The sequence below is a fragment of the Meriones unguiculatus genome, chromosome 6 (genome assembly GCF_030254825.1).
Source record: "Meriones unguiculatus strain TT.TT164.6M chromosome 6, Bangor_MerUng_6.1, whole genome shotgun sequence".
NCBI classification, from domain to species: domain Eukaryota; kingdom Metazoa; phylum Chordata; class Mammalia; order Rodentia; family Muridae; genus Meriones; species Meriones unguiculatus.
In genome coordinates, this window is record NC_083354.1 from 79,147,444 (window position 1) to 79,156,107 (window position 8,664).

Genomic DNA, 8,664 nt, shown 5'->3' on the forward strand with positions numbered 1-8,664 from the left:
TCACTTCCTTTCACTATTAAAGAACCATAAAAAACCTAAGTCTACTGTCTTGTTCAAAGGCTCGTAGTATGTTGTTGTTGTTGTTTGGTTCTAAAACATCAGCAACAGCGACTCACACACACTCTGAAGAGCTATTCTCCAGCCACCATCTTGTAGTCACCTACCTACCTCCCTTTGTCCTCGTGTTATATTCTTTAGATCTGTTCAGGTGAAATAAAATATATGTGAGCAGGAATGAAACAGCAAAGACTCCCTCATTCTCTTGCTGTCTCCCTCCCCCACCGAGTTTCAGCAGACAAGGAACTCCGTACCACAGACATGTCAAGCTGAGGTTTAAGCGTCTGAGTGTACATATGTGAAATGTCTACGGGTACCTATCTGTTTCATTTGCATAAGAAGGAAGGAAAAATTGATGTGGGACGCAGACCAAGAAAACAACATTGCATGTTAAACTCAATTTTAATAAAGTAAAACAGAAACTGTATTGACATTTTGCAAGTTGTAGTTGGTGGTTCAGGATTTGAGAACCAGTACTTAATAAAATGTGATTCCAATAAAAGAGTACAGAGAGTGGCCTGGGGTTTATTGTAAAAGAATTTGGGTTTGTGTCTGGTTAATTCAATTATTTTTTTAAAGTTTTTTTTTTTTAAATCGAAAATGCTACTTCTTTCTTAAAAAGTTATTCAACTGCTTTAAACAGTCATTGGGAGTGTCAGGAGGAGAATGTATGATGTGTGGAGATGTGTGAGACATTGGTTTATCAGAGGAGTCACTGAAGGTAATGGGAGAGCCATTGGAAAAGTGGTCCCTAAAGGAGTCTGAAATTACAATGCTTGATTGCCTCAACTGCCTAGTTTCTGGTTCCTGTGATTTTTGTCAGGTGTTTTCAACACATGCACTGTTGGTCTTGTATCACAGACTAAATGTTCCTTTAGAAAAGAACACGTGAGCCAGCTGACCTCTGCGCTCCCTCCAGGCATGCGCAGTTCAGCTTTCCGAGTGTTCCAAAGTAACAGAAAAACCACACGAATAGCCTCCAGACATGGCTAGTGTTTAATGTGGCCCACAGAATTCATCAGCTAATTAAAGGTCCTTCGGATAGAACCGGGGTTGCGTTGTCTGCGTTTCTGCATGCTGTTAGGCTTCAGCATAGTTCCAGCTTCCATTTCAGCACTACTGTAAGGCGGTGTCCTAACCCTTTATTTAACTGTGTCCTGCCAAGACTTTTAAATTTTTACTGATTGTGTGTGTATGAATGTCTTGTCTGCATTTATGTCTGTGCACCACATGTGTGCCCAATGCCCACAGAGGGACTGGAGTTACAGACAGTTGTGAGCTACCATATGGATGCTGGGAAATGAACCCAGGTTCTCCGGAAGAACAGCCAGGCCTTTAACTGCTCAGACACCTCTCCAGCTCCCAGTGTATATATATTTTAAGCGGTTTAAAAGTGACCTGGCAGCCAGACGTGGTGGCTCATGCCTTTAATCCCAACAGAGGCAGAGGTAGGCTGATGGCTGTGAATTCAAGGCCAGCCTGGTCTACAAAGTGAGTGCAGGGCAGCCAAGGCTACAAAGAGAAACCCTGTCTTGAAAAACCAGGAAAAAAAAGAGTGAGACCATTCCCATGGCTCTCCTCTGGGATCACTGACACAAGAGTAAAGGCACAGGTCCCACCCCAGGCCTGCTGACTCAGCCTTTGAGGAAAAAAAAAACGCTCCAAGAAGGGTGCTTGAAAGTCTGAGAGGCACCAAGTTAACCCACTCACAAACAACACTGCTGTAAATATCTCCAAGTACATATGCATGCCCTGCCTATGGATGGCTTAGTTGCATTTGGTTTCTGGAAGTAAAACTGAGTACAGAGGAATTGGAAAATTGTACCTGCTGGAATTTCAGGAGAGTGCTTTAGGAGCCACTGAGAGCTGACAAGATTGCTCTTGTGGGTAAAGACACCAAGCTCCACAGCCTGGATTCAGTCCCTGGAACCCACACAGTGGAAGGAAGGAAAACAACTGACTGACTGCCATACCACACTATGGCACACATGCCCACATCCACCCTTCCCAAGTAAATAAACAAACCTTAAAACAAGACAAAACAAAACCCAGGATCGAGTGTGGCCAAACGCTAGACCCTTAGGAGTCCAGTTAGTGCCTTTTCTTGGCTGGTGGATTGTGACGGACCTGCTGGGCTCTCTGCCCTTAATAGCCTATAACTTAAAGAACAGGCCTCATTCCCCATCTGGAGGCTGAGCCAGGGAGGAGAGTAACTTTCTGTTCCATCTCCCTGCCCCCTAGACTCCCAGGGCTTTCTTGCCCTGGCCCATCAGATTGCAAGGCTGACAACTCCTAAATATTCCAGATACAGGCCAGAAACCTCCTTAAGTTTCATGTCTAGGGAATTCATTCCTGACTTTCTCTGAGTCATGAAGAAAAAGAAATGCTTCTTTCGGGGGCCTTCAGATTCACCTTCCAAGCCACGGTAATTCTAGCTTTGTTTCTGGCATCTCCGACCCAGGGCTCACTGTGCAACTTCCTTGATGGTTCTCTATGCCCCTCGGCCTGTAGAGCTGAAGATGTTTTTCCTTTACAGATAATGTCGGCCCTCTAGGGGTCTTTAATTCCAGCGCGTATGGCATCCCCATTGGCTTCCAACATGCTAGCCAGACTTTTTTCTGCGCTTCTCCTCCAGCTCCTTTGGTTTCTCAGCTGGCTGGAAGCAGCTGGCTGCTGTTTTCCTTGGGGCTCTGTCACGTTCTGAGGTTTCTGATAGTGAGATTGTCCAGATCCTTGGTTTGTTCCTCAGCATTCTTAAGCTTGCCCATCAAAAGTGCCACCCATCAGGCTTGCTTAGCGATGCGCCTGTCTGGAACAGTCTGGCAACTCCACACTGTTGATTTGGCCCTCATTTGGGATGGTTGCAAGTGGGCATCTGTGTTTGTCTTGAGATTACTCAACATCAGTATCTATCCATCTATCAGACTTAGCTACATCTCTAACAGGCCCTAAGTTACTCTTCTTTGTTGCTGTGAGGGCTCAAGGTCTCACAAAGCAATGGAAGAATCCTTTCTGTCACTTGCCATTCACAATGAGAATCAACCCGAAGTCCAAATTTATGTCTAGATAGCCAACTTTTTTGTTCAAGTGTGGTGCTATAAGAATGTGTGTGTGTGTGTGTGTGTGTGTGTGAGAGAGAGAGAGAGAGAGAGAGAGAGAGAGAGAGGAAGAGGACTGTCTTTTACCTTCTGTTTTTTTTTTTTGTTGTTGTTGTTGTTGTTGTTTTTTCTCAGAGGTAGGCCAAGTAGAGTAATTTATTTCCAAGATGGCTGCCATTCTTCTCTGTCAGAGTGACTTCTATGGCTCTGCATCTATGAGTCTGGACTGACCTATGGACATCATGATCAATAGAATACAAAAGTGAGCTGGGTAGTAAGAGCTTTACAGATATTTGTGGCTCTCTCTCTTTTTTTTCTATTTATGGGGGTGGTGTTGTGTATGCCAATGGTCCATGCCCAACACATAGAGGCCAGAAGACAACTTGTGAGAGCTGATTCTCTCCTTCTCAAACAGATTATCAGGCTTGGCAGCAAGTACTTTAACCTACTGAGCTGTTTGGCTGGTCCTCTTTGTGGCTCTGTTAGAATGCAAACTCAGTACCAGAAATCACACTGTCCTGATACCACCATGCCATGAAGAAGCCCAAGACAGCCATGTGGAAAAGCAATGCTGACAGAAACATGGCCAATAAATCCTTACCTACTCCTTTCTGCCCACATACCACACATGGGAGTGACTGGGCACGCAGGGGTAGAATTGGGGGGGGTAGCTTGGTGATTGCATTTTTGCCTGATATTGTAAGGTACTAGGTTTGATCCTCAGCCTTGGGGTGTGGGGGTGCGGAAGGCTCCAGCATCTGCTTCTGCTCTCTCCAACTGCTCTGTGTGAGGGACTTCAGAAGAGAGTGATGCATCTGAGTCCTAGACCCACAGAAGTCGATGTCAACCTGTCGATGCAAGCCACTAGGCTTGGGTGAGGTTGCCCACACAACAACACAAACACTAAATGCATGTTTTGGTTTTGTATTTTGAGATAGGATCTCATTGTGTCTCTCACTGTGGCGTTGAACTCTCAATCCTCCAGCCTCAGTTTCCTGCGGGCTGGAGGTGTTGTTGCATACAGCACTCCCAGCTAAAGGAAAGGTGTTGTAAGAAAACTTTTGTGAAAACCTTTGTGTGCAAAGCAACTCTATCTACGGTCATATGACAGAGGAGGAAAGTCTACTTCAACCTGGCTTTAGAGAATATGACATGCTCAGCCACTCTAGAAAGGGCAAAGGGCATTTGTGCCAGTGTGTGTGTGTATGTGTGTGTGTGCAGTTCTCTAGAGGTTGATGAACAGGAGGTCAGCACTGATGGACTAAAGAACTAGGAAGTTACTCTTGGAGAGTCTAACTTTTAAATACTAACTTGGTACATGGGAGGAAATGTAGTTTGGGGTAGAACACTTGCCTAGCATGCGGGTCTGATTCCCGGTGCCCTGTCCCCACACAAACTCTACGGGCTCGAAAATGGGCAATAACCATTCTTTGCACATTCCTCCACATATATCAGGCAAGATAAACAGAAGCACACAGAAGTAAACTGTCCGTCAAAGATTTCATAGCTGCATGGTGATGATGCCCAGGCAGTTTCTCAGCTCCCTGGGCCAGGAACTCCACACACCATGCCAGGCTGACTCATTTACTCTGAGGAAATCAGGATGCAGTCTGGGTGTTCTTCGCTTCCATTTCTTCATCTTCTTCATGAATTCCTTATGCGGCAGTCATCTATCCAACGGGGCAAACGTCTTAGTACCCCTTATCCAATGTGTGGTTTTCCACAGCTTTACTTACACATGGCCAATCATGTCCAAAAATATTAAGTAGGATATTCGACTCATGGATTATATACAACTCATACATTTCAAACTGTTTTTATTATAGCACATTATTATACTTTATACTTATTATTGTTGTTAATCTATCACTGTGCCTAACTGATAAGTTAAACACTACCATATATATATATATATATATATATATATATATGGGGGGGTAAATAGTAAATATAGGATTTGGTTCTCTCCACAGTGTCAGATGTCCACTGGGAGAGTTGATGCGTCCCCTGTGGACAAGGCAGAATATTGTAGCTGCCCCGGGATGACTAGAAGGCTCAAAGAGATGGCCTATGGAAATTATTCAGCACTTGCTCTGTACTTAATAACTGGCAAGTACCTTCTTTCAGAGCCTACTGAAACAAATCCTCCAAGCAGCCATCGCAAGGGTCTTTAAATTGAAAGAATTTCCCCACAAACAATACCCTAGGTATGAGAAATCCATCACTGAGGAGGGCTACAGAAAGGAACTCAGCAACCCACCCTAGTTCTAACCCAGACAAGTAGACATTTAAACGACCTGTGAGAAATGAAAGGACGGGTTGTGGGTAATTAGCAGGAGTGTGCATGGAATAACTCACCCTCCTGCAAAGGGAAGCAGACAGGGCTGAGTCAGCCCTGGACAGAGAATTACAAGAGAGAAGGCTTGGATGTCTGGAGTTCTTTTTGTCAATTTTTTTTGTTTTGTTTTATAAAACTAAGTACCTCTAGCTGTCTGTCTGTCTGCTGAAGAGAAGATCCATCACCCAGCCTGTAAAAGCAGCTTTCCTTGCGCCCGTCTCCCCAGACTTCTGTTGCGGTTACATGTCTCGCTGTGGTTAGCCCCATGTCTGCTTCTCTGTCTCCCTTGTATCATATATGCTGTGTGTGTAAAACTCTTTATGTGGAGTCTGGGAATGGTTTTTAATACTTTCAGAGCAATAAGCCAGAACCTCTACCTTTAATACCTGCTTCTGCCATTTCTCATCAATGGGTCTGCAAACACATGTGGGAAGAAGCTGCCAGTGACGGGCCGGGGCCCCACCATGCAAGGGGAAGCAGATGGGGAGAGAAGGGGGCGATTGTGCTGAACACCTGTCCAGCCACTGGGAGCGGCAGATGAAGTGCTCTAGGGGCCATGAGGCACAACGAACAGAGACTTGGCTGTGGACATAGTTAACAAAGGACTATCAAGAGTTTAACTATCAAGAGTGTAGGTGAGAACAAAATAATTTTCACCCATTTTTTGCACACTGACTTCTAAGATGAAATAGCATCGCCGTTGTTAGGAGACACCTTTGAAGTAGACTATTGTTTAAATGCTAGGTCTACCCCAGGTTGGTTTTAGGACTTGTGGTCAGCTATTTAGCTCCTGTCCCCCCAAATAAAGATAATAATGATCCCTGACTCACAGGCAGATTGTAAAGAGTAGCTGCACAAGGTGCGTATCACTGCCCTGGCACACTGCAGATGCTCCATCAAGTATACGTAAATTAATTATGTTGATGATGATTTCCAAAGTAACGGAGGAAATATTGCAGAACGAGAGGGTCTGAACTAAATATCCTAACCACGACTTCAAATGTCATAGACAACGTGTCACGGAACCGGCCTCACCTTTTGGGTGAAGCTCATCCTGTCTGCCTGGTTCGCAGAGGCTTCGAGAATTTGAACCTGAGATTTAGCGGGCCTCCTTTGCCTCTGGGTCATCATGATGCTTTGCTCCAAAAGATGAGGAGACCTCAGGATTTGTCTGGATCCACTAGGAGATGAACGCAGAGTTGTTGTTTCCAACTCGACAGAAAACCGAGCTGCCCCTCAAAGGAGCATGTCACAAGCCTTTCCTGCTGTTTGTGTTTTTAAAACGGGGTCGTTAGGTCAGCAAGATAACTCATCAGATAAAGGCTCCTGCCAACAGGACTGACTACCTGGGAGCAATCCTCAGGACCCACATGGTAGAAGGGAAAAAAACAACTCCCGAAAGTTGTCCTCTGACCACGTATGTCGCTATACAGGCTCATGTGCACGTATGCATACACACGCTAAATAAGTACATGCGGTTTAACACACTATTGTTTTGTCTGGAGACTAAAGGGAACTGACAGGCACATCTACCGCTGGCAGTGTGCTGTGCTCACGGACTTCAGCTAGCGACGAAAAGTGGAATGACTGCCTTCCTTCCTCGCCTCTTACAGAAGCTGAGGCTCCACAGGGACAGCAGCTCTCCCAACACGCTGCTGGTGATCAGTGGCATCTGTCCCACAGCTTCTGCTCCGTCCAGGTCACTTTATTGCCTCAACTCCATTTGCTTGATGGTCGGTCATGAGGAGTCAACAGGAGCCTGGCCACACAGTTCTCCTGGGCCGTTTAGATTTAGACACTGTCCCATCGCTCATCTTTGAAGAGGCCCAGCTGCTTCACCCTTGAGTCCAGATGATAGACACTCTCCGAGTATGTCAGTTTATTACAAGATGCTGAGTGTGAAACTTTTAATCAAGCATTTCAGGGAAAGGCCACATCTGGAAGCAGTTATCCAGATGTTATAAACCACTTTGGCCAGCGTTTGCCAGACTGCTGTCCAGGTGATGAGTACAGGACACGCCGCTCCATATGTGCAAGACTGTCTGGACGGATGAGGAGCTGGGAAACTTTAACTACTGTGCTGCAGACTTCCCTCAAAGGGACATTGGGGACCTGTGTCTTACACACCTCCAAGGCTGATTGTCCTGATGACGCAGAACTGAATCTCCAGGCTGAACAGCAAGCATTTGGCCCAGCTTCTTCACCCTGGGCACCTGTCCCCCATAGCCAGAATTTAGCAGCTTGTGTATGAGTTGCTTTACTTTCCACTAAGTGGGGCTCGTATGTGTGTGTGTGTGTGTGTGTGTGTGTGTGTGTGTGTGTCTGAATTTCAGAGCACCTGGAATAAAATAAAAGCTGTTTCTAAGGCAGAGCCACAAGGCCCAACCTTTGAACTGCAATGCCATACAGCAGTGGCTGGGCTCTGGCCATCGTAAGATCAAACAACAAGCTTTTTTCATTTGTATAAGTGTGTTGTGTGTGTGTGTTCATTTTCATGTGTGCGGTACACACCTGTGATCTGTGATTATGTGGGGGCCCAAGGTTGCCGACTGAAACTTCCCTCTATCTTTTTTCCTCCTTGTTCTTGGAGGCAGGTTTCCCAATCAAACTCAGAGTTCACCTCGTCTCACTGGACAGCCCACTCCGCCTCATGGGGCTGGAGCTGCCTCACCTGTCCGGCATTTGTGTGGGGTCTGAAGACCTGAACCGCAGTTCTTCTTGCATGGCAAGTGACTTAAGTGTGGTCCAGGGTGTAGCTCAGGGGCAGCATGCTTACCTAGTTCTGCCTAGTGCTGCCGAAGCCCCGGGATCAATCCCAACCTGACAAAACAAAACAAAAACAACGCAAAATACAAAGATAAAATACAAAATAAAAAGTAGATGGGTATAGCTGCACTTATAATGCCATCAAGAAGGAGGCTTCAACCGGAGAATTGTGAGTTTGAGGCCAACCTGGGCTATATAGTAAGACCTTGTCCAAAAAATAAATCACTGTTGTTACCCACCAAACATCCTAGCCGGCTCTGATTTTCTAAGCAGATGATACCTACAAAGCTAAGTTTGCAGCTGGCTATTTGTGCTAAGCAAACTTGAGGTCTTCCTGGTAGCTGGAAGGCTGGCAGCCCCCTTTTGGGAAATGATAGGAGCTGGGATCCTTTGTGTTAAAACTCA